The sequence below is a fragment of the Sorex araneus genome, chromosome 8, assembly GCF_027595985.1.
Source record: "Sorex araneus isolate mSorAra2 chromosome 8, mSorAra2.pri, whole genome shotgun sequence".
NCBI classification, from domain to species: Eukaryota; Metazoa; Chordata; class Mammalia; order Eulipotyphla; family Soricidae; genus Sorex; species Sorex araneus.
The window spans coordinates 51061771-51087078 of NC_073309.1; the positions used below are offsets into that span (position 1 = coordinate 51061771).

The window sequence follows — 25308 nt, forward strand, 5'->3', positions numbered from 1 at the left end:
GAGGATGCTGAAATATCCGGGATGGGAGGAATAGAGATATGACTGGTGCCCGCTCGAGTAAATTGATGAACAACGGGATGACAGTGATACAGTGATACTTGTAATATTTTTATTCATTTAATTTTATCCATCCATATTTCATTTTCCAAAGTGGGTTGCATTATATGCAGATCAGTACACAGATCAATGGGAACAATGTCACCAAACATGCAAAGACTGGTTCATCAGGGTACCAGGGAGAAATAAATGATCATAATCAATCAGCCCTCTGGCAAGTACTTTTGCAAAGACAGAACGATGATCAACATCTGTATGAGATCCAGAACATTGTAGAACATTAGTCCCATGGGAACAGCTCTGGAGGAAGATCTTTCATCTTCTCCTGGTATATTTCATCAAAGGTTTCTGCTTGTGCCACTGTGAGGTGATTTTTCCAGTCCCCAGAAACACCTGACAAACATAAAAGAGAGACCCTGATTAGATGATGTCAGCTCTGCTGACACCAAGTCATCTCATCCTGACTTGGGTACAAAACTTACCTCTGTCAAGTACTGATGCAGAAAAGGAAAACTAAGAGCAAACAATTTCATGCTGTGCTAGATTTCTTCACTTTACTGAGTGTAACTGGCAGGCATGTGAGAGAGCCATATCTCATTTCTTTTTTTATTTGTTTCTGGACCTCAACTGGCTGTATCAGAGTTTGATCTTTGCTCAGGAATCACTCCTTGCTCGACTCAGGGTACTGTAGGTGTTGCTGCATCAATCCTAGGTCGGCTGCATTCTATACAAGGGACTTCTATCTTGTGTCTTCTCTGTAGTCCCTAATTTTCTTCAGACTAATCTCAGCTTGGAGATCACAGGTCAGAAACTCTAAGCAGAATACCTGGGGATCAGAAGGATATCTCTTTTCATGACAGGAGGAGCTCCATTCCCATAACTCCCCGGGCACACTTTTGTCCACTAGTTAGTGGACAAAAAGGATACAAGTCATAGCGTCTAGGCCTGCGTCTTACAACACCATTGAGGTAATGACCCCTGCAGTCTTTATCTCTAAATCCAGTTCTGAAGTCCAAAACAGGGAGAGGGGAGTCACTGACCCTTCAAAGACAGAAATTAGCCTGGAACATGCCTCCTTCTGCTCGCCACAAAATCATTGTTCTTCTCACACCAGAACAAGGTATTCTCACACAGCTCTCAAAATGTCCCTAGCCTCTACAGCATCAGCTTTCAACAAGCGACCTGGGAGTCAAGTTATCTGTTTCCATATGCAGCAGCATGAACTGCAGAACACAGGTCTCTTTTCCAAAGGAAAAAATCAGAATCAAGCCACAGGTTGCAGAAAAACAGTAGTTGACTGAGTCCCTGAGCAGGGACTAAACCCATAGTACAGGGATTAGTTCTTTGCCTTGCACATGGCCGTACCAATTTCTATCCCTAGAATCCCACAGGGTCCCCCCAGAACCACCAGGAGTAATTCCTCGGTGCAGAGCAGGAGTCAATACTGAGCATCGCTGGCATGGCTCACGCCACCCCGTACACCACCAAAAAAAAAGTTACATATCAAATTCTCCTAGATTTTAAGCATTAAGGAAAGCCTCCTCCTGATACCCCAGCCTCTAGCCACCATGGTGTGTCACCTGACTCCACAGCCCTGGGTCATAGCCTGGCCTGGTTGAGTATGAAATTCATTTCCTTCCTTCTTTTAGACTTGGAGAATTCATTGAAGCTGGAATTCTCCAAGTTTATGGCTGAGAAACTCTTCATCTTGAGCCCGAGGGTGGTGAATTAATTGAATTTTATTACACAGGGTCTGACACGAACTTGTAGTAAGACAGCATTTTTGCAGTGAAAAACCTGACCTGTCTTCCCCAAAGATGAAAATTATATTTTAGACATTTCCTAGTTCAGGAAAGTGACAAGACCATGCCCAATTTGAATGTCTTTCCCAGATCATTGAGGTTGGTTTGTTTTATTATGGCGAGGAACTCGCGAGGATCCCTTTGTAAGCTGAATATCTGTATGGCAATTTCTGAGAAGAGAGATAGATATACTGACCTCACAGAATTCAGTTGATCACAAAGCAGGAATCAGAATCTGCCAGTGCCTGTTGCTCATGTCATAACTATGAGAGACTTTCACCCAGGTCAAGGAGAAGGGCAATGAGTGATGGACAGTGACCATGCATGAACTCAAACTCTTCTGATCTCAACAATGTTGTCCTGCCATACATACAGCATTTTCCTTTACCTTTTCTCATCATGGTTGATGTCTTTAGATCAATAGCAACACCATCCAGAAGGGAATAATTGGACATCTTATTTCCTTTCATAACCTGTAAGGAAGAATTCTCGGGGACTGAATCCAGCGCTTCTGGTTCTAATTCCATGCCCAGAAATCGGCAGATCTTCTGCACACTGCTTCTTGTGTCCTTGAAGAAGACAAGATAAGAGCAACAATTTGAAATATGCTAGAGAGGAGATAAGAGGAGAGAAGCCGCAACGGGAGAAGGAGAGGAGGAGCAGAAAAGGACTTGGGAATTCGAGTTCCCAGGAGCCTGATAGGCTGGATAGAGTCAGAGGGACACAAGGAGTTCGAAGAAGGCAGGTCCTCCTGATTCTCTGAGGAGTAGGCGAGCCCTTGCTGCTAAGCAGGGTCCAGAATGGAACATTTTGAAAAGACCGGGCAGCTCAAGTTACTTCCACAACCCATCATTCCACCCCCATGAGCAGCATCCCCAGTGGTGACCTTATTGGAGGACCCAGTGCCTATGTGACTCTCATGCATCACCTGTTTCTGGGTAGGGTTGTCACTCTTTCGACGTTATTAAAGGGAGCAAAGAACCACGGACAAGAGGAAAGTCTGCGGAGTGCTCTCCAAAGTGGGGCACCCGCGGCACGAACTGTCCTCCCCCTGGGGACCTACCATATGTCTACATAGATGTTGTTTTTAAACACAGAGGAGGAGGAACAGGTAATAAGGTGCAGATAGTTTGGGGGCTCCGACCACAAGAACCAGAGTTATCCATTTTAGCTCTTCATAACTCAGCAGCAGGAAGTTCTCCCGATCTCTCATGGGCATCCAGACATGGGTATGGTCGAACCATGAACCATAGGGCACTGCAGATGGGGAGGCAGAGAAAGAAGTGGATCCCACACCATGGTGGTTAGGATCCTCTGAATGTCGAAACTCAGGCAACATTGCTCGCGCCTCTCCATACGGGGCCCTTTACTATGGTTCACTATTGAAGGAGAGGAAGTGCACACACAGTGCTCCAACATCCTGGGGGTCTCCTGCCCAAGTCAGTTCTGCAAGAGCTTTTGGAGATTCTTTGAAGTTCCTGCCCAGCGACCCAACCACGGATGGAGAGACACAGTAGTGCATCTTGAATATATTGTCAATATTTTGACAGATGCTTTGATAATTATTTTCTCTTAGGAAATCATCTCGTCTATGTCTTTCTGTCTCTGTCTATGTATTTCTATCTCTCTGTCTCTTTCTGCCTGTCTATCTCACCTATTCTGTTATCAGAGCTCTGTCCTATGTTCAACTAGTGTTTCCCGGGGAATTGTCTAATGTGTCTACATGACAGTGGTGGGATTTAAGCTCCATTAATTCAGGATATTCTCAGACGTGTTTCCTTGGGGAATGACTTTTATTGTGTATCATGTGACTTTGGAAGGTTCAGGATTCCCCTAGGGGTTACATAGAATATGTTGTTCTTCCTTTGTTGGAGTAGGGGGGGGAGAGGCGGGGGGCGGTCACACACCGAAGTGCTTAGGGATTACTCTGGATCTGTGTGTAAGGCTTGGGGAGCTATGTAGGACTTCGGATAACAACAGAGTTGGCTGCGTACAAGGCCAGTTTCTTCCTTGCTGTGGTGTCTCTCCTCCTGCCCTGACTGCACTAGTTTCAGCAGGTGTAGAGCATGTCTGAGCTCTTCTGTCTGATGAATGCTGGTGAGAATCACTGTGCCTGTACATCCTGCTCACTCCAGTTGCCCTTTGAGAAAGAGCCTAAACAAAGGCCCATTTTTCAGGTGAAATATGGACAGAATGTCTCAGTATTCCAGAGACCACGACATTTTCAGAAAACTAGTAAGGAACGTGGGTGGAAAGTTCATTTTTCTCTTTCCACAGCATATTGAGACTCAAAAGTCACTCTGAGAAGTTTGTTGAGTATAATCCATGTTTATAAACTCATTTTGATAATATTGAAAAATGAGATCATCATTCATCAAAGCATAAATCTTCCAAAAACTTGGACCCAGTTGATCCCATTAGGCAATTTGACCCAACTTTGATTTCCTTTTGCAAATTAAGTGGTTCTTAGCACAGAGATATTTGAGTATTAATTGCCTGCCAGTAATTGCACATCAGAGCTGTGCATCTGACAATGTAATATCTATTGAGAAAAACCTCAGGCTGGCTTCACTACAGGGAGACTGCAGATGTCTGCCTTGGCCAGAATAACATGGAAGCTGATGAAGTGATTGGCACTCAAGTCTGGGCAAAAAGCAAGTCAAATAGTATGAGAACTTGCCGAGGTAATGTGTTTATTCGAAGTTTTTGGGACTCAGGAGTAAAAGACTTTAAATATATGACATTCAGAAATGGCTGGGGAAAAATATAAAGAACTTTCCATACATGCAGAAGATCCGCGGGGATAAGGGCAGTAGCAATAGTATAGCGGGTCGGCCCTTTCAAAATCAACCCCCTCCCAGAATATATAAAGTTACTAGAAATGAGGGGATAGGGGAGAATGAAAATCGTGTTTAGAGAAAAAATGGCTCAGACATAGAAGAAATTCCTCATATGCCAAGAAAAAATGCATATAATGTGGAAGATTCCTAATGAATAATATACTCTTTTGACACTAAAATATTTCTGACCTGGCCCTGGGAAGTGACACCAATAAATATGAGAGTTGCAAACTGTTATCAGAAATGCCCTGACAAGTGCTTTCCGTCCTGGGGCCTGTCCCACTGCAGCTTTGCCATTCAAAGTCTGTCTTGACATAGGAAATCTGCCTGCATCAGTTCCTTCACTTCACTTCCTTACCTGCATCATTTTTCTCCCTACACTTCTAACCTATGACCAGAATGAGCTTGAGCACAGAACTTTTGAAACCAAGACAGACCCACATCACATTCCTTTCATGAGTATCTATTTATAATAGTTCTATTTGGTGGATAGTTGGGTTGTTATCTCTTACTGGATTATTTGTAAATTTTTTACTTTTATTTTTTAAATTTTATTGAAATACTGTGTGTGAAATAGTTACAAATTTTCATGTTTGGGTTACAATCTCACAATGATCAAACACCCTCCACCAGTGCACATTCCCACCACCAATATCCCAGGTATACCCCCCTTTTACCACCACCCCCCCCCCCCGCCTCTATGGCAGACAATATTCTCCATACTCTCTGTCTACTTTTGGGCATTATGGCTTGTAACACAGACTCTGAGAGGTCATTATATTTGGTCCATTATCTACTTTTGGCACACGTATTCCATCCCAACTGGTTCCTCCAGCCATCATTTTCTTAGTTATCTCTTCTCTATTCTGTCTACCTTCTCCCCTCTGCTCATGAAGCAGTCTTCCAGCTATGGGGCAGTCCCTCTGGCCCTTGTATCTACTGCCCTTGGGTGTCAGCCTCATGTGATGTTATTTTATGCTCCACAAATGAGTGCAGTCCTTCTATGTCTATCCCTCTCTTTCTGACTCATTACACTTAGCATGATACTCTCCATTTCTATCCATTTATAAGCAAATTTCATAATTTCATCTCTCCTAGCAGCTGCATAGTATTCCATTGTGTAGATGTGCCAAAGTTTCTTTAACCAGTCATCTGTTTTAGGGCACTTGGGTTGTTTCCAGATTTTGGCTACTGTGAACAGTGCTGCAATGAATATATAGGTACAAACATTTCTACTGTGCTTTTCTGCATCCTTGGAAAATATTCCCAGAAGTGGTATTGCAAGGTCATATGGACGCTCAATTTCTAGTTTTTGAAGGATTGTCCATATTGTTTTCCAGAATGGCTGGACCAGTCTGCATTCCTTCCAACAGTGAAGGAGCGTCCCTTTTCCTCCACATTCATGCTAGCACTGTTTTCTTTTGTTCTTTTGAATGTGTGCCAGTCTCTGTGGTGTGAGATGATATCTCATTGTTGTTTTAATTTGCGTCTCGTTGATGACTAGTGATGTGGAACATTTTTTCATATGCCTTTTGGGCATTTGTATTTATTTTTTGAGGAAACTTCTGTTCATTTCTTCTCCCCATTTTTTGACGTGGTTGGAAGTTGTTTTTCTTCCAACAAGTCTACTAGTGTCTTTTATATCCTTGATATTAATCCCTTATCAAATGGGTATTGGGTAAATATTCTTTCCCATTCTGTGGGCTCTTTCTGTATTTTGGTCACTGTTTCTTTTGAAGTGCAGAAGCGTCTTAATTTGATGTAGTCCCATTTGTTTATGTTTGCTTCCACTTGCATAGACCCATTTATAATTAACTTGTATCACTGGTGTGAATGCCTACTTTCATTTATAATTAACTTTTATAATCAGTGTGAATGAATGTGTTTGTTTATAATTAATTTATATAATCGCTCTGCAAAATAGGAACGAGTTTCATAGTTGGGAGTTCATGATGAAGCAAGTTAGCATGAAGGAAGGGGACATTTACTGACCCATAACATGTTGATAAGTTTGGATTTATGGGTATGTATTTCATATGAGAACACAGCAATCTCAGAAGAGATGGCTTTCAAATGCTAACATAAAACTTCTATGTTTTAAAATCAATACCCAAAAATCCATGGCCTTCATATATGCAAACAATGAGGCAGAGGAAAGGGACATGAAAAAAGCAATCCCATTCACAATCGTGCCCCAGAAAATCAAGTACCTCGGAATCAGCTTAACCAAGGAAGTAAAAGACCTTTACAAAGAAAACTACAAAACGCTACTCCATGAAATCAAAGAGGACATGAGGAAATGGAAACATATACCCTGCTCGTGGATAGGGAGAATCAATGTTGTCAAAATGGCAATACTCCCTAAAGCATTATACAGATTCAATGCGATCCCTATAAGTATACCCATGACATTCTTCAAAGAAATGGATCAAGCAATCCTAAAATTCATATGGAATAACAAACGTCCAAGGATAGCTAAAACAATTCTTGGGAAAAAGATGATGGGAGGCATCACCCTCCCCAACCTCAATCTTTACTACAAAGCAGTAACAATTAAAACAGCATGGTACTGGAACAAAGGCAGAGCCGTAGACCAATGGAACAGGGTGGAATATCCCTACACACAACCCCAAATGTATGATCATCTAATCTTTGATAAGGGAGCAAGAGATGTGAAGTGGAGCAAGGAAAGCCTCTTTAACAAATGGTGCTGGCACAACTGGACAACCACATGCAAAAAAATGGGTTTAGACCTTGACCTGACACCATGCACAAAAGTCAGATCAAAATGGATTAAAGACCTCAACATTAGACCACAAACCATAAGGTACATTGAAGACAAGGTCGGCAAAACCCTCCACGATATTGAAGATAAAGGTATCTTCAAACGTGACACGGAACTAAGCAATCTAGTAAAAACAGAGATCAACAAATGGGACTACATTAAACTAAAAAGCTTCTGCACCGCAAGATATACAGTGACCAGAATACAAAGACTATCCACAGAATGGGAAAGGATATTTACACAATACCCATCAGATAAGGGGTTGATATCAATGGTATATAAAGCACTGGTTGAACTCTACAAAAAGAAAACATCCAACCCCATCAAAAAATGGGGCGAAGAACTGAACAGAAACTTTACCAAGGAAGAAATACGAATGGCCAAAAGGCACATGAAAAAGTGCTCTGCATCACTAATCATCAGAGAGATGCAGATCAAAACAACCATGAGATACCACCTCACTCCACAGAGACTGGCACACATCCAAAAGAACAAAAGCAACCGCTGTTGGAGAGGATGTGGGGAGAAAGGGACCCTTCTACACTGCTGGTGGGAATGCCGGCTAGTTCAGCCCTTTTGGAAAACAGTATGGACGATTCTCAGAAAACTAGAGGTTGAGCTCCCATTTGACCCAGCAATACCACTGCTGGGAATATATCCCAGAGAGGCAAAAAAGTACAATCGAAACAACATCTGCACATGTATGTTCATCGCAGCACTGTTTACAATAGCCAGAATCTGGAAAAAACCCGAATGCCCCAAAACAGATGACTGGTTGAGGAAACTTTGGTACATCTATACAATGGAATACTATGCAGCTGTTAGAAAAAAGGAAGTCAAGAATTTTGTAGTTAAGTGGATGGGCATGAAAAGTTTCATGCTGAGTGAAATGAGTCAGAAAGAGAGAGACAGACATAGAAAGACTGCACTCATCTATGGTATATAGAATATCAGAGTGGGAGACTAATACCCAAGAACTGTAGAAATAAGTACCAGGAGGTTGACCCCATGGCTTCGCGGCTGGCCTCACGTTCCGGGGAAAGGGCAACTCAGAGAAGCGATCACCAACTACATTGTAGTTGAAGGCCATGTGGGGGAAGGGAGTTGCGGGCTGAATGAGGGCTAGAGACTGAGCACAGAGGCCACTCAACACCTTTATTGCAGACCACAACAGCTAATTAGAGAGAGAGAACAGAAGGGAATGCCCTGCCACAGTGGCAGGGTGGGGTGGGGGGGAGATGGGATTGGGGAGGGTGGGAGGGACACTGGGTTTACGGGTGGTGGAGAATGGGCACTGGTGAAGGGATGGGTTCCCGAACTTTGTATGAGGGAAGTATAAGCACAAAAGTGTATAAATCTGTAACTGTACCCTCACGGTGATTCTCTAATTAAAAATAAATAAATTATATAAAAAAACTTCTATGTTTTATTAAAAATGGACTGTCAAATTTAAAGGATAATTTTGATATGTTAAGATATGAAACAAAGATCAGGAAGATAAATGACTCTTTGTTATACTTGCACCCAATTGTAGTTTCCAATACAGCCAAAAGTTAGATAAGAAAATGAATAAGCAGCTCATATTAACACCAAAATATTGGATACTATTTTAGCAATCCTATACACATAGCTGGATTACAAAACTAGGCATAGTGACAGAGCACAGAATTGACATTCCTGGCACCTCAAAAACAAGCAGGTAGAAACGTAATGAGGACAAAGATAATTTGGCCAATATGAGGATAAAGTTAGACTAATAATACGAAGGCAGGTAGGTATGAAAATCACTGATCAATAACATCAATTCTAATGCTCTGTCAGTAAATGACAGTGAGTTTCTATGTTGATACAATTGTGTTAGGAGGGAAATGGAGAAGCCAATCCCATTTAAAGAATGTCCAGAGAATGACAGGAGGTCAAAGACCTGTGCAGTTAAGACAACAAGACATCTAAGGCAGTGTGTGAAGGTAACAAAAATCAATGAAAAGACACCTGTGTTCTTGGATCTCCTGAAGCATTGCTGTGATGGTTGTGTGCAGAGTACAGAGGGACTAGAGAATCAGTGCAATTCTTTTCAAGATTCCATGACATTTCTGCAGACATAGAATTGTGTGTCTACAGTATGCAAGGTAACCAAGGCTCACAAAAGCAACAGGATCAGAGCTGTAGACTTCACACACCCTGATTTCTAGTGTGATCACAAAGTAGTGGCATCAATATGTTATAGTTCTGGACTCAAAACGGCACGTCATCTGGTGGGCTCAAGAGAATGCATACATCATCCTGTCATCAACCTTTAGTATTCACACATCAGAATCATAGACAAGAGCGGTAAGAGTACAAGGATGGCTCAGATGATTGTTTGATCAGTGTTACTAAGAAAAGTGGGTTTCAGGGTGAAAAAGTATGAATCCAATAACTGTCTTACACCACTCACAATCTTTGAGTCAAAATGGGTCCAAAATTTGAGGTTTGACTGACATATTGGGGGCTCAGGGCTTAATTCTCTTTCTGTGCTCAGATTCACTACCAGCAAGCTCAGGGAACTGTATGGAGTGCCAGGAATCAAACAAAGGTCCATCATGTGTGAAGCAAGTGCCTCACTGCTCTGTGGTTTCTCTAGCACAAAAAATTTGTCAAATATTGATGGTAAGATACCAAACTATGAAACTCCTCCATATGGGACAAGAGATTATGGGAGCTTGGCAAAGATACACCCCAAGGTGTTTGGAAAGTTGGAATTCTTTCATCCAGGTATTGAATGAAAATCTGACCCCCAGGCTCTACCCCTAGGGGAACAAAGGAAGGGAGGACTAATACTGCATTGTGTCCAATGGTTCTTGTAGCGCCAGGTTTTTGGGGTTGCACTCTAGTAGAGAATTGGGACCTAGAAAACTAGGGCTCCATACTGACAAACCTGCTGCTAATTTTTGGGAAGACATTGAGTTACCATCTGGGTATAACATGAGATCTCATAAAGGACTCTGACATCCTCCACCCAACTACTGTATTTTCCAGTCACTCACCATTTCCTTCGAGGAACCAGTGAAATATTGTTCCATTGATTCTGGTTCTTGAACAGTTTTGAAGCCTTTCCAGAACAAATGGCCAGACACAATAACATCTCTGGGATTTCTAATGACATATATCACCTTCAATAGAAAAAGGGTTTTTTTTTCAGCCATTGAAATCATGTTCTATTCTTCCTATGAAAATTTATTTATATTGAGGAGCATCAGTTTAGAACATGACCGTGTTTCCAGTTTGCCACAGAGGACATCCTTGTGGTCTCTCCTCAAACTCGAGCTTCTGAGAGTCACCAAACAATCCCTCCTTTGACCTGAACCTACCCCCACTTAAGTGATCACCCATATTCTTTTTTTTTCTAATTTTGTTGAATCACTGTGAGAGTTATAAGCGTTCATGTTTGGGTTACAATCACACAATGATCAAACACCCATCCCTCCACCTGTGCTCATTCCACACCACCAATATCCCCGGTATACCCCCCTCGCACTCTCCTCCTGCCTCCATGGCAGACAATATTCCTAATACTTCCTCTCTACTTTTGGGCATTATGGCTTTTAACACAGACTCTGAGAGGTCAGCATGTTTGGTCCATTATCTAATTTCAGCAGACACCTCCCATCCCAACTGATTCCTCCAGGCATCATTTTCTTAGTGATCCATTCTCTAGTCCATCTGACTTTTCCCCTCCGCTCATAAAGTAGGCTTCCAGCTATGGGGCAATCCTCCTGGCCCTTGGGTGTCAGCCTCATGTGATTTTATTGTAAACTCCACAAATGAGTGCAGTCCTTCTATATCTGTTCCTCTCTTTCTTACTCACTTTACATAGCATGATACTCTCCATGTCTATCCATTTATAAGCAAATTTCATGACTTCTTCTCTCTTAACAGCTGCATAGTATTCCATAGATCAATCACCCATATTATATTTTTAAAATTTTAAAGAATTTTTTATTGAATCACCATGTGAAAAGTTACAAAGTTTTCAGCTTAAGTCTCAGTCATACAATTATCAAACACCCATCCCTTCACCAGTGCACATGTTCTACCACCAAGAACCCCAGTATACCTCCCATTCCACCCCACCCCCACCCCCGCTTGTGTGGCTGATGATTTTCAGTTTACTCTCTCTTTACTTTGATTAAATTCAATATTTCAAATGGCAAACTCACTATTATTATTTGGAATATTCCCCCAACAATCAGACCTGCCAAAAAGGTATCATTTGATAATTCGTTTTCCATTGCTGAAAATGGAGAGGATATGAGGTTTTGGATTTCTTGTATTTTAGTAATTAAGTCCAGAGAAATTTCTGACAGAAATCACATCATTGCAACCTTGTACCTCTGTTTAGTGGGCTTTATAAGATGGTGGTTGCCATGCTGCCGGGGAAAGGAAAGGCTGAGAGAGAAAAACCTTTTCCCTCCTGGGGCGGCATGGAGCCATAGCTTTGTCCACAGTTTAGAGGCATTTCTGCAAGAAGCCGCTGGGTGCCGAAAGTAGTTAGTTGGCCTCTGGGATCATGGGCATTCAGGAACGGCTACTCCATTCCTGTGCATGCAGCTAATTGGGTTCACATCTGGGCGGAGAGCAGTGCCAGTAATGCCCCCAATCCTGAGATCTCCCGTACATCCCATCACTGCAAGCTCGTACCTCTCTTTAGTGGGCCTTATAAGATGGTGGTCGCCACACCGCTGGGGAAAGGAAAGGCTGAGAGAGAGAAAAACATTTCCAATCCCAGGGTTACCCATATTCTTAATAGTAATTTTTATCTACTTAAAGTCTTATTTTCATTGATCTATCTAAAGTCTTATTTCATTGATTGGGGTCAGTGGGAGGGGGTTCTTTGGGCTAAACATGTTGCTCAGGGCATATGTCTGGCTCTTCTTTCAGGGATTATTCCTGCTGGGGTTTAGGGGGACCATATTGGGTGCTGAGGATTGAATCTGGGATGCACACGTACCAAGCAAACACCCTTCCTTCTGCACTATTGCTCCTGCTCTCTTTGTTCATTTTTTAATAAACGAATAAAGCCATCATAAGTTACTTATCTTTATTGCTTGATTTGCTTCATAGAGCTTAATACTGTCAGGCTTTATACTTGTCAAAACAAAACATTTGCTACCTTTGAGTTTGGTAGTTTTCCAATCTACATGTTCACCCCTCTTCTTGTATAATCCAAGAAAACACCAGACAATACAACATAACTAGATGTGAGGAGGGCGGGGTGGCAGGGAGGAAATTGTGGCAGCGTGTCTACAAGAGGCCAGAGCTTGCTGAGCACTGACAGCTATCAACTCTCTGAACAGCAGTTGGCTGCAGTCACAAAATTTCTGCCCGAAGGAAGGTAAGTGTTCTTTAAATATTCTCCCTCAATGAGTGCATTTGGAAACAGCCTGGCGCCCGCTGTAAAGCTCTGGCCAGGAATGTGACCTCTGAAGAAGGCTGCGGTGCGGCTGCAGGTACCCACGCTGGCTGGCGGAGGCAGGGCAGTCATGTGCACTATGTCAGCTGGCCACTGCAGCCACTGCATTTCTATCTGAATACACAATGATCTTCAGGTCCAACCTGGCACCACCGTGGAGTTCCGGTCTTTGAGTAGAGGGGTGCCCCAGCTTCGGCCATTGGGGGTAGGCTCGTGGACCCAGCTGCTCAGTGCCACCGAGGCAACCCCGCCACTCCTTTCCTTCCCCCCGCCCACTAGATCTGCTCTCGCAGTGGTGGCCAATGGTATCATATCTTGGAGGAAAATATTTTTATTTTTTAAGAATTTTATTTTATTGAATCACCATGTGGAAAATTACAATGCTTTCAGGCTTAAGTCTCAGTTATACAATGCTGAAACAACCATCCCTTCACCAGTGCCCATATCCCACCACCAAAAAAAAAGAAAAGAAAAAAAAACACAGTACACCTCTCATCCTGCCGCCCCCCGGACACCCCCCCCGCCTTGTAACTGATAAATTTCACTTTACTTTCTATTTACTTTGGTTACATTCAATATCTCAACACAAACCTCACTATTATTCTTAGGAGTACTCCACTAGAATCAGACCTGTTGTGAAAAAATATGAGGCCGCGAGGTTTTGGATTTCTGTACTTTAGGAACTTAGTCCAGGGAGATTTCTTCCAGATATTGGATCATTGCAAGCTTCTAAACCCCATCAGTGGTTGCCATAATATGGCAGTCACCATGCCCTTCACCACAGGCAAGGAAGAGGCAAGAGAGAGAGAAATACCTTTCCCCTCCTTGGCGGGCATGGGGCCATGGCTTAGTTCTCAGTCTGGAGACATTCTGTGAGGAGCTGCCCATGCCAAAAAATTTAGCTGGCATCTGGTGTCACTCTCGTGCAGCTGCGGAGAGGCTGCACACATGTGCAGCCCCTGGGATCACATCTTGGTGGCAGCGAGGAAAATGTTTCTGAGCTCCAACTAGCTGGAGACTGGACTCAGGACGGGGGCAAGTGCCCTCTAGGAAGGTTCTCTGGACAGGTTGTGGCCGCCTTCCCAAAAGTGCCCAACCCACAGTTTCTGGCAAAGGCTGCTACTGCCACCAGCCCTGGGGCCCAGAGGGTGCAGCACTGTTGTTGGGGCAACTGGATCTACTGGGCAAGAGTATCAGCATCCAGGCAGTGCTCTTGGGCTTCCTGACACGCCAAAATTCGGCTCTATGCCTCCGGCCAGACTCCATCACTAAGAACATAGCTTTCTGAGAAATTAGGCTGGCAAAATTTAGGTATGGGTAGACATGCCCACAAACCTCCTCTGGTGCTACCATAAAAGTTCATTATTGAGCTTGCTCCAGAGACTATATAAATAAATCTCAAAAGAGATTTTTTTAATAGCCTCAGTAAATTTTTTCAGACACTTGCATGATGGAATCATTCAGTGCACCTGGGAGGGGAGTGAGTTAGCCCTGTGCATTCCCAAACAGAGCTTCTGGCAGCCACTTGCTCCCACAATCCAAAATCGCCACTATCCCCTGGTCCAAACTCCAACATCTATGGACGGACCTCAACAAAATATTAATCTGCAGGAATTTGGGGTATGCTGGCTTTATTACTGAAATATCCAGGCTCTTTTGCAGTTGGGATGGGATAACTCCCCCCACATTGCTGTAATTCCAAAGCCCTGGCAGTTATGTTCAACCCCAAACTGTCACATATTTATAAAATGCACTCCAGTAGTACATTCTCCATATGAATACTAAACTTCTTGAACAAACACATTTCCTCTCAGTATCTGTATAGCAAACCAAAATTCTCAAAGGGAGAAAGAGAGAGATTTGAGAAAGAGAGAGGGGGGGGCAAGTGAATAAGAGATGAAACATGCCTGGTACAGAAGGAGGCTTAGGGGTGGGTGAGAGGGCAACTGGGCACATTGGTGGTAGAAAATGTACAGTGGTGAAGGTATGGGTTTTGGAACATTTATGACTGAAATCATCTCATGAAAAAAAGGAAAAAAATTAGCTCATCCCAACAAGGTTTCAAATATACCCAGTCCTGGATCTCCATGTTACCGAATGCCAACACTGGTACTCAGAGTTTCCCCTGAATTGTGTTTCGGAGACAGAGGGCCTTTTGGGCAAACATAAACCAGAAACCCAAGGACCCAAAACACCCTTCACTTCCCCATTGTTTCATTTCATGAGGAAATGAGGGGATTGTGAATCCAGGACACACAGAAGAGGTCCAGAGAGGAGAAGGCAGAGGTGCGTCTGTCTATCCACATAGACTCACACTTCCTCACTTTGCTCTACTATTCATCTCAAACTAATTCCTGTCTACAGATACACAGCATATTACTCTTTACAATCCCTTGGGTCACCTGTCATTCCCATGAGAGATGAGTTAAACTGTTGGACTTAACAGACATTGGTAGAGACAAAGGGGCACATAACTCAGGAGGGGTGCCAACCACTCACCCTGGTTTCAGGCATTCTTTCTTGAATGTTTTCAGGAGTCTCCTATGGATAGCTCTTTGGCCTTCAACCTGACCTAATTTAAGTTGCATCTTAAACAGATTGGGGTGACATAACACAGAACTCTTTATTTCCCTTTTAACTTGACTGCCAAAAATCCTGTAGAATGATTGACACAATGCACTCAGAAATGCACAGTAATGCCATCTAACAAAGAACCACACACCCCCTGCAGACCTATGAAAGAGACTCTGCATCTCCATCACAGTCTCTGTTAACCTCTGGGCATAGAGAGATTTAAAAAGCATTGATCACACATACAAGGACCATCGTGCACTCACCTTCACTTTGGCACTGAAGAATGACTTGGGCATGAATTGGATTGGAAGGTGGGAAGACATAAAGCGTGGGCCTTTCTTATCCTTCAATACCTTATATCCCTTATCTAACTCTATCCATGGGGAACAGTCCCAGATAGGCACAGATTGAATCCACCTGGGATCGCTTTGGAACGAATCAGGGAAAGAATCTCTACCATCCAATGTGTTCCTAAATAAAGGAGAGAAAATGAAGATCAGGCATTTTGTTTGACTTTTTAAAATGTATCATACTAACTACGGGACAAAAGAGACACCATTTTCTCACATAGACTGCAACTCTATCAATGAAAATTGAGATCTGAAAGCAATCAAATTCCCTCAAACTGATAAGTGAATGAAAAGATGAGAACTATACAGACAGTGGGGAATCCTAGTCACCTGGGAGAAGAGATGAAGTCCACCTCTTCTCATCCAATGTGGAAGGAATTATGAAATTAAATGCCAGGTGACAGAGACACAACAGTGAATTCCAGAAGACAACAGCTCACTGGAGATCTCTCTAGTCCCCGTACAGAATCAGTTCCACCGTGGCACCTAGATGGAGCAGGTGTGCCCTCTCCACCTGCTCCAGATGAAACCCTGGTGGCCATGAGCTTCCAGAAGAAAAACCCAGTATGTGTGTTCAGGGACTAAGATTCCAGACCACATGGTAGCACCGGAGATGGGCCCTCCCTTCGTGTCTCCCCACCTGCTTGGGGTCCTAGCTGTCATGCCCATGATCTACCTCTGGATGCCATCTCAGTGCATCAACGGCCTTGATGCAGAGACTCCCAAATGAATCTCAAAATGGATTAGCTCTTTACAGACATGTCTCTGGTTCCCAATCATTTACAATCTTAGAATTCAAAAAGTATGTGGCAGCTTTTGCAGCATCATGACCTCTTATGATATTAAAAATAAGCAATAGAAAATAAATTTTCTAGTATCTGCCCATGGCAGGCAGGCTTGAATGGTGGTGGAAAAATTTGAAATATTGGTGGTGGGAAACGTGTTATGGTGTTGGGATTGGTGTTGAAACATTAAATGTAATCAACTAATGTGAACGATCTTATGAAAATAAAAATTTTTAAATAATAATAATAAAATAAACAAAAATCAACACCAGATTATATAAGTGATAGATAATCAATCAAGAAAAATAAACAAGGACATAAAATAGAGGGACTCTGGGAAAGCTACCCCTTTTTCTGCAGTCAGTTTTGATGCTACCGAGGGACCAGTGGGTCAGCAGTGCACAGTGGTGTTGGCAGTTTGGTGTTGGAATGGTGCAGTGTATCCCTAAACAGAAACATTTATACTCTTGAAACCCTCTGGTACCTCAGTATGCAAACAAGCAATTGTCAAGTGCTTGGGACTTGCCTGGAGTTCTCTGCCTGTTTCCCCATAGTTTTCTTTGTAAGAAAGTCTTGACTTACAAGAAAGAACTTTATACCTGGTTATAAACATTCAAGCAGGACCTTCTACTGAATCCATATAAACTATTCTTTTTCCTCTCCCTGTATTTCGTAATCACCACCCATCTTTTTCTGTTTTCAAGAGCTCCAGTACAGCAGGTATCCTTCCTAAATATGCCAGCATGTAGTTTGTCCTTGTGTCACTGGTCGTTGGACTCAATACAATCAGCTGGACTCAATACTCAGTTGTGAGCACACAAAATCTTGTGGCTGTTTCAGAACTTCACTCCTTAATAAAAGGTTGAAGAATATGCCCTGAGATGTTTGTGCTACATTTTAACTACACATTGCCAAGGCATTTGATCTTGACTCTGAGTCTGCCTCTGTCTCTTTGCAAAATGGTCATTTCTATGCACTTACCCTGTCCCTGACCTCAGCTTCAGTCCTCATTTGTTTTCCTTCCTACATATAAATAGCATCTGGATATACATAGCAACCTAGAATCAGAGCCTCAGAGCAACCCCAGAATAGATGCATCATCATCATCATCATCATCATCATCATCATCCCGTTGATCGTCGAATTTCTCGAGCAGTCTCAGAAATGTCTCCATTCATCCTAGCCCTGAGCTTTTAGAAGCCTCTCTTTACTTGTCTGTTGCAGTAAGGTTTGGGTAGACTATCTGAGGCATTAAGATATGCATGTGAAAAAAATACTTTATGGAGGATCACAAAACTGTCTTCGGTGTTGTGCTGTGCCAGAGAGCAGCCTGTTTAGCCCTCTTTTATTAACTAGCTTCATGTTCTAACAATGATATCCAGCCACATAGGCAGAAATGCAAATTAACTTAGTCAAGGGAAACAGTGTCGAAGTCAGTTACATAACTGGAAGCATAGTCAGTTAAAGTAACAGTAAGAGAAAAACAATTTTAACATCCAAGCCTAGCTAGGCCTGAGATTGTGAGATGTTGTATACCAACATTTCCCCCTTTTTTGTTTTAAAATGACCAGTAACAAACAACACAAACATTCTCACAAATCTTTCCAGTAATACCTCAATGCTGTTTTAAGAAAGTCTAACCTTATCTTACAGAAATGATCATGAAAAATGTACTGAAAAAGCCCACTTCACCGCGCCCGCAGCCCCAGTATGACGGAGGAAGACGAGGGAGCTGCTTTGGACACCAGCAGCCCGCCAGCAACCTGCAGTATGTGATTTGAGCGTTTCCGCCAGGCCCCCCATGCGGGGGCCCGGTGTTTCTCTCTTTTTTTTTTAATCTCTCTCTCTCTCCTTCAACCTCTCCTGAGCACAGCACAGCCTCCACCCTACTTCTCTGAGCACAAAATGGAGAGACGCACCCAAATGCGTGGCGCGGCTGGCGGGAGATCGAGGGCGGGGAAGTACCAGTCTCTGCCCACATCCGACACTTAAAGAGAGTTCAGCCATGTGGGCTTTCCCACTTCGCCGCGCCCGCAGCCCCAGTATGAAGGAGGAAGACTAGGGAGCTTTCCCACTTCCGCCCGTGTGGGGGGCCCGGTATTTCTCTAGGTTTTTCCATCTTATGAGCACCATAAAAGGGTTAAAGATTGTAGTGATAGAATTTCAGGCAGAATTTTCCCTGAACTTTATACAGAAACCCAAAACCGTGCGGCCGCTGCTGCGGCCGCACAACCTAATGTCATCTTAGCATCAGCAATATGTAACGGTTCCTTCTTAATGGGTCGGACTTTTGTGGGAGATCCTAACAAGAATAGTAAGTCTTTTGTTGAAATATTGAAGGCAATCAAAGTGGTAGCCATCTCTCTAGACTGAACTAAGCTATATCCCCAAGCCGGCTGAGAAGAAATATCCTTCTTTCTCGGGAAGAAACGCGGCATGGTGTCAAACATAGTGTGATGTCCATTAAGCAAACAGACCTGGTGGCGTGGGAATGGGATATAAGGGGAAAAATTATGTACATGGAACAGCGGGACACTGGTGGAATCTCGAGCCGAAGCCGATACCAGCGCAAGACCTTTGGTTCCAGAAACTGCTTGCAGACACTCTACTAGACTATCAACTAAGCCAGAGCCCCACGCCGGCTGATGATGGGAAATAACCATCCTCTTCGGTTTTTTTTCCCTTTGTCAGACAGCGTGGCGATTACTAAACAGGCGTGAACTCGGTGGCGCGGGGCAAGGGGGAAAAAGAAAAGTTATGTAACAAACAGCGGGACTTAATATCTCTATATTCTTAGCAATGGAGAACTATCAAATGCCTCCGTGGCAATAGGACTGTCTTTTTCTTTTTGGGGGGAAACCCCAGCAACGGTAGTGAGTTGTGTGTTGAAACATGGAATGTAATCGAGATAAGCGTAAACGAAGTGAAACTTATCACGTACAAGGGTGGGGACTTGGGAGGTGGGAGGGGGCGGCAGATATACTGGGGGCGGTTGGTGATGGAAGATGGGCACTGGTGAAGGGAAGGGTGTTTGAGTATTGTATAACTGACATAATCCTGAGAACTATGTAACCCTCCACTTGGTGATTCAATAAAAAAATTTAAAAAAATGTACTGAAAAAGTACAGAGTATGTAAATATATACAGAGTTTACACATATTAAGTAATATTCCGGTTCCAGTCCTGGATCAGATAACATTTGTCAATGAAGACTTATTAGTCTCTAAACAAAAACAACACTTTCATGCCATTTCTGATGAACTTCACAGTCCAGGTTTTTCTACAATCAGTAACTGCCGAAGCACTCCCATTATCAAATTCTTCTCTAATGGACAAAGAAGAATCATCGGCATCCATAAGTAAAAATAGAAACTTCTTCCTCAAACTTCATAGATGTTCCAATAAAATATGCATGGAATATTATCCAGTCTTATATAATAAACCTGCTATCTCTTAAAACTTATGTTTTGAACTAAACCAATACCTTTTGAACCTGTTTTTATATACAATTATTTCAATTCTCTTTTTAACAACTCAATATAATGCAGATAGAAACAAAATTTATAATATAAATATTTAGAGAGAAAAATGTACTATCATCACAAAAACTTGTACCACTTTTACAAAGCATGAAGAAAACATGTTTTTAATTAATTTTGATAGTTCTTATACCTTAGATATTTTAAATCATGAACCTTTTACACCAATCTTTAACAATTTTCACCTTGGTTTTATGCTCTAATTTTACAATTCTTAATAAGCTCCAAAAACACCCGAACTTTAAAAAATTTTTCGGAACATATATTACTAACCTTTTTGATGGGGCTGTGTGCCCAGTTACAAGGATTTCCACTTTTGATTTCAATCTGATTTCAACATTTTAAGCACTCAACATAGAAAGACTGTTGTTATACAACACCCCATAATCTCAGGCCTAGCTAGTCCTGGATGTAAACATCGTTTTCTGTTACTGTTACTGTTACAGTTACTGTTACTGTTACTGTGACTTTAACTAACTTTGTTACTGTTTCCATTGACTAAATTAATCTGCATATTCTGCCTATTTGGCTGTATATCATTGGTTAGTACATCAACCTACTTAATAAAAGGGGGTTGAACAGGCTGCTCTCCTGCAGGCCATAACACAAAAAGCTCTGGAGACAGTCATGTGATCCTACCCAAAAATCTATATTTCTTCTGCTAGTGAAATGCCTCGGACTGTCAAGTAAAACTGCAACCTTGTTGTAACATATGGCGCCCAACCCAGGGGCTCAAAGAAGAAAGGGAATTAAGAAAGATAAAAAGGAAAGAAGAAGAAAAAGAAAGGGAATAAAGAAATATAGATAGAAGAAAAAGAGGGAAGAAGAAGAAAAGGAGAAAGAAAGGGACAAAGAAGAAATATAGATAGGGATAAAGAAAGGAAGGAAAGAAGAAAAAGAGAAAGGGAATAAAGAAATATAAAAAGAGAAAGAAAGAAAGAAGAAGTAAAGAGATAGGAAGGAAGGAAGAAGAAAAAGAGAAAGAGGGAAAGAGGAAATGTAGATAAGTAAGGAAGAAGAAAAAGAGAAAGAAAGGGAGAAAGAAAGATAGGCAGAAAGAAATAAAGGGAAAAGAAGAAAAGGATAAAGAAAGAGAGAAAAGAAATAAAGAATAAATAAAGGAAGAACAGGAAAAAGGGACAATGGGCAATTCTGTAACTTCTCAGCAGGATGCCTATGTTGACACTTTGAAATCTCTAACAAAAGCAGGCTGGTTTGCCTTTAAAGAAACAGATAAAGCTATGCCTCTTTGAGAGGGTAAAAAAGTATTGTCATTGATTTAAGCAAAAAAATAGAGAGCAGGTTGATTTTAGACTTTGGAAAAAAGTAGGGGAAAAGTTGCGTCCTGCACAAGTTTTTAAGGCAATTTACAGAAAAACTCCTATGTTAGAGGAGAAGAGTGGGGAAGAATATTTGATATTGCCAACATTTTGTGCTAAGCCAATAGCATCTGTCTTGTCTGGTGAATCACATCAAATTGATGATTCACCTGCCTGGTCTGTGTCTGACAGCATCAAGTCAGACACAGAAAATTCGGTTTTAAAGGAGGATGTAAACTCCCCAGAGTTGAGAAAAGTTAATGAAAAATTTGATAAATTAATTAGACAAATGAAGTACCTTGAGATGAAACTCCCTTCTAAAACAAGGATAATGCCTGCAGTACAGGATGTTACTGATCCTGACCCTTTGACAGTTCCTTCCCCTCAATTATATAAGAATAGGGAAGAGGAATCTCTGTGTTGCCAATTTAAGCTTATTCCTGAGTTGCATTCTCTGATGCAAAAATATGAAGCTCCTTTATATAAAGCAAAGTTGAGTCAACAGCCTGCTCAGTTTATGGCTTTTCCAGATGTTAGTAATCCTGATATACAAAGAAAAAGACAATCAGGGGAATATGAGCCTGTTCCTTTTAAGTTTCTTATCCGGCTTAAACAAGCTGTGACCACCTATGGTGTTACTTCTAACTATGTGCTAGCCCTTCTAGAAAATTTTGCAGAAGCTAATACTGTAATTCCATTTGATTGGCAAACTCTTGCAAAGGCAGTGTTAGAAAATTCTCAATATGTACAATTTGAATCCTGGTGGAGAGAATAGGCTGAGAAAATTGCTAGAATTAAAACACCAAAACAAGTTGATATCACTGTGAACAAGATTTTAGGCACTGGCAAGTGGGTTTTAGCAGAAGAACAAGTCCATTTGGAGGCAAACATTTTAGAAGCTGTTAACAAGACCTGTCTAAAGGCCTGGCATTATCTTGAGACCTCTGCAAAATGTACTATGTCATTCACAAAAATCTTTCAGGAAGCAAATGAACTTTACACAGATTTTATTGCCAGACTCCAAGACTTCTTGAAAAGGCTATACCTGATGAAGGCCTTCGTGAAATGCTTATGCTAACTTAGCTCCCCCTGGAATTATGCATCTAATTCTTAATTAAACACTTAACACAGTCTTAGGATCTCATTTGCGGGCTCCCAGAGCCTGGACAGCCACCACCCAACAGTGTTAGGATGTCTCTGCTCCAAGTCCATGGTCAGTTCCCTGGACACTGGTGGTTTGTCCTATAGAAAGTCCCCTCTTCTTTCCCTAATGCCCACAGACAGAGCAACAATCAGTCTTGCAACTGCTCCAGTGGCCTTACCTGATTTAGGGTAGGTCAGCAGCAAGACATCTTCATCTGTAAACTAAAAAATATGCCACTCTTCTGTCATGAAAGCAGGTGTGAAAATCTCAGTTGGAAAAAATACACCATTAATCCTTTTATTTTCACCAGACATTCTGGTTGCTTGACTTTGGAGGAATGTGTCATCCACAGTTGGAGGTTGCTTCCTTGATTGTAAGGTACACGTTATAATATTGTCCAAATAATCCCTAAGGCAGGTCCAACGGTCCTGATATTATGCAACTGTGAGGTAACTCAGGAGACATTCTGTGGATATATGAGTATGATTCTTGAGAAGGAACCTGCAATTCAATAACATCCTGAGAAGGTAGGGTATGGGGTGCTTAAAATGTTTTTAAAGAATAGTTTTAGAGACAATGTAGATAAGGGGATCAACATAGAAAGTATCATGCTAGTGAAATGAGTCAGAGAGAGAGAGGGATGAATAGAAATATAATGACTGCACTCTTTTGTGGAATATAAAGTTAAGAATATAATGGGAGACTAATACCCAAGAATACTAGAGATAAAGGTCAAAGGATAACTCCACAGCTTGGAAGATGGCCTAACATGCTGGGGGAAAAGACAGCTGGGATTGAGAAAGGACCAATAAGGATATGATGTTTGGAGGGCATGCACGTGATGGGAGATGCGTGATTAAAGTGGACTATAGACTAAACATGGTGGCCACTTAATATCTGCATTGCAAACTATAACCCCAAATGAAAAGAGAGTAAACAGGAATGTGCCTGCAACAGAGGCGGGGGGAAAGGGTGGAAGGGATATTAAGAATATTGATGATGTAGAATGGGCACTCGTGAAGGGATAGGTACTCAATCATTGTAGGAGTGAAACATTATATGGAAGGTTTGTAAGTCTGTAACTTTATCACACAGTTGATTCATTTAGAAAAGAAAAAAATGTAAAAAGGAGGCAATATAGAAAAAGGCAAAGATAGAAGAGAAGGAGGATGAGGCAGAGGAGAAAGAAGAGGGCTAGGGGCAAGAGGAGATGCAGGAAGGGGAGGTGGATGAGGATATAATTTAATTTATGAAGATTATCTTGGCTGTGAAAAATGGTTTTTTGTATTTTAGGCTTCATGTGCTTTTGGACCTGAATATTGGCACCTGCTGTTGCAGGGTGGAGAAAAAGTGATTGAGGTAGGGAACACTGAGACCAATCACACAAAGTCAACTGGGTGAGAGAGAAAAGCTCAGGGTGGGGAGTGTTGGGGCAGATCTGATCATAGTTCCCTGGCCATGTTCCCGAACAATTCTGTACACAAAAAATGTACACACACCTATGACTCTCCACAGGAACTGAGTCAGCTTATTCCAGAAGTGGCTGAGATGGGATTGGAGGAGGAGCTGTGACTCAGTGGGAGACTCTCAGTCACCAAGCCCACCTTCACCTCAGCAAGGCCTGAGTGCACTCAAGTTCCTGCCCTCCCACCCCTCCCTGCTCTCACACCCTTTTATTAGTCTTGTTACCACCGGGGAGATTCTTTGCCCTCAACACTTGGCAGCTTCCATGAACATATGGAACTAGAGGTCAAGGAACAGAGGAAGAATATTATCAAGGACATCAGTGGGAAATCCGCATCTTAATCTAAAATCCAAGGTTGAGATAATCCTCTCAGTAAAAATAAATCTATTTTAGATACAATGAGGGCAGCAAAGGTGAAATCAGGCAAGAAGAGAATAAGAAATTATCATGGTTCTCTTTTGTTTTGCTTTCTGTTTGGGTGCCAAATCCAGCAGTGTTCAGGGCTTGCTCCTGGCTCTAAACTCAGGGGTGCGGGAACTCTATGGGATGCCGAAGTTTTAATCTGCATCATAGTATGCAAGGCAACTGTCCTACCCACTGTACTATCATTCTGGCAACAGAACTTATCATGACATTAGAAATATAGTAAAAAAAATCGTGCTGACTCCTCAGTGAAAAACATCAAATTCAGCAGTTGGTTAGTGTCAGGTTGACTGATGGCACATAAAAGGCTTTCTGAGAGAAAAAAATGTTCTTCAGCGTGTGATTAGTGTATATTACCTGGGTTGATCTACTTGCCACACTTCATTCTATTTAGCATATATTAAACAATGTGATTTGTATACTTTGAGGTAAGTTCTACTTACTAAAATAAAGTAAATAAAGAAAACATGCTAAATGGGGGATAGGAGAGAGTACAATAATATGAGTCCAGTCCAGTTCAAAACCTGGCCCTCCTTGGCCTCCTGAGCATCCCAGGTACTGCCCTAGAGGCCTTAGAGAACCACCAGTGTGTCCTGCGTCACCCCTGCTACCGAAGGGCCCATGTAGCACCTCATCATCAGATCCTAGCATTGAACTGTGGACACACATTTTTTTGGGAGACCTAAAACTCAGGACTGAGTAAGGGAAGCTGAAATATGGAATTTCAAATATGTGCTCTTTTTGATCCTGACATAACATCCCCAGAGAAATGA

At 42.1% G+C, this 25308-nt stretch overlaps 1 pseudogene; it reads right to left on the reverse strand.

Annotated features, from left to right (window-relative positions):
• Positions 1–337: 337 nt before the first annotated feature.
• Positions 338–22961, reverse strand: LOC129406832 (sulfotransferase 2A1-like; annotated as a pseudogene).
• Between the last annotated feature and the right edge of the window lie 2347 nt (positions 22962–25308).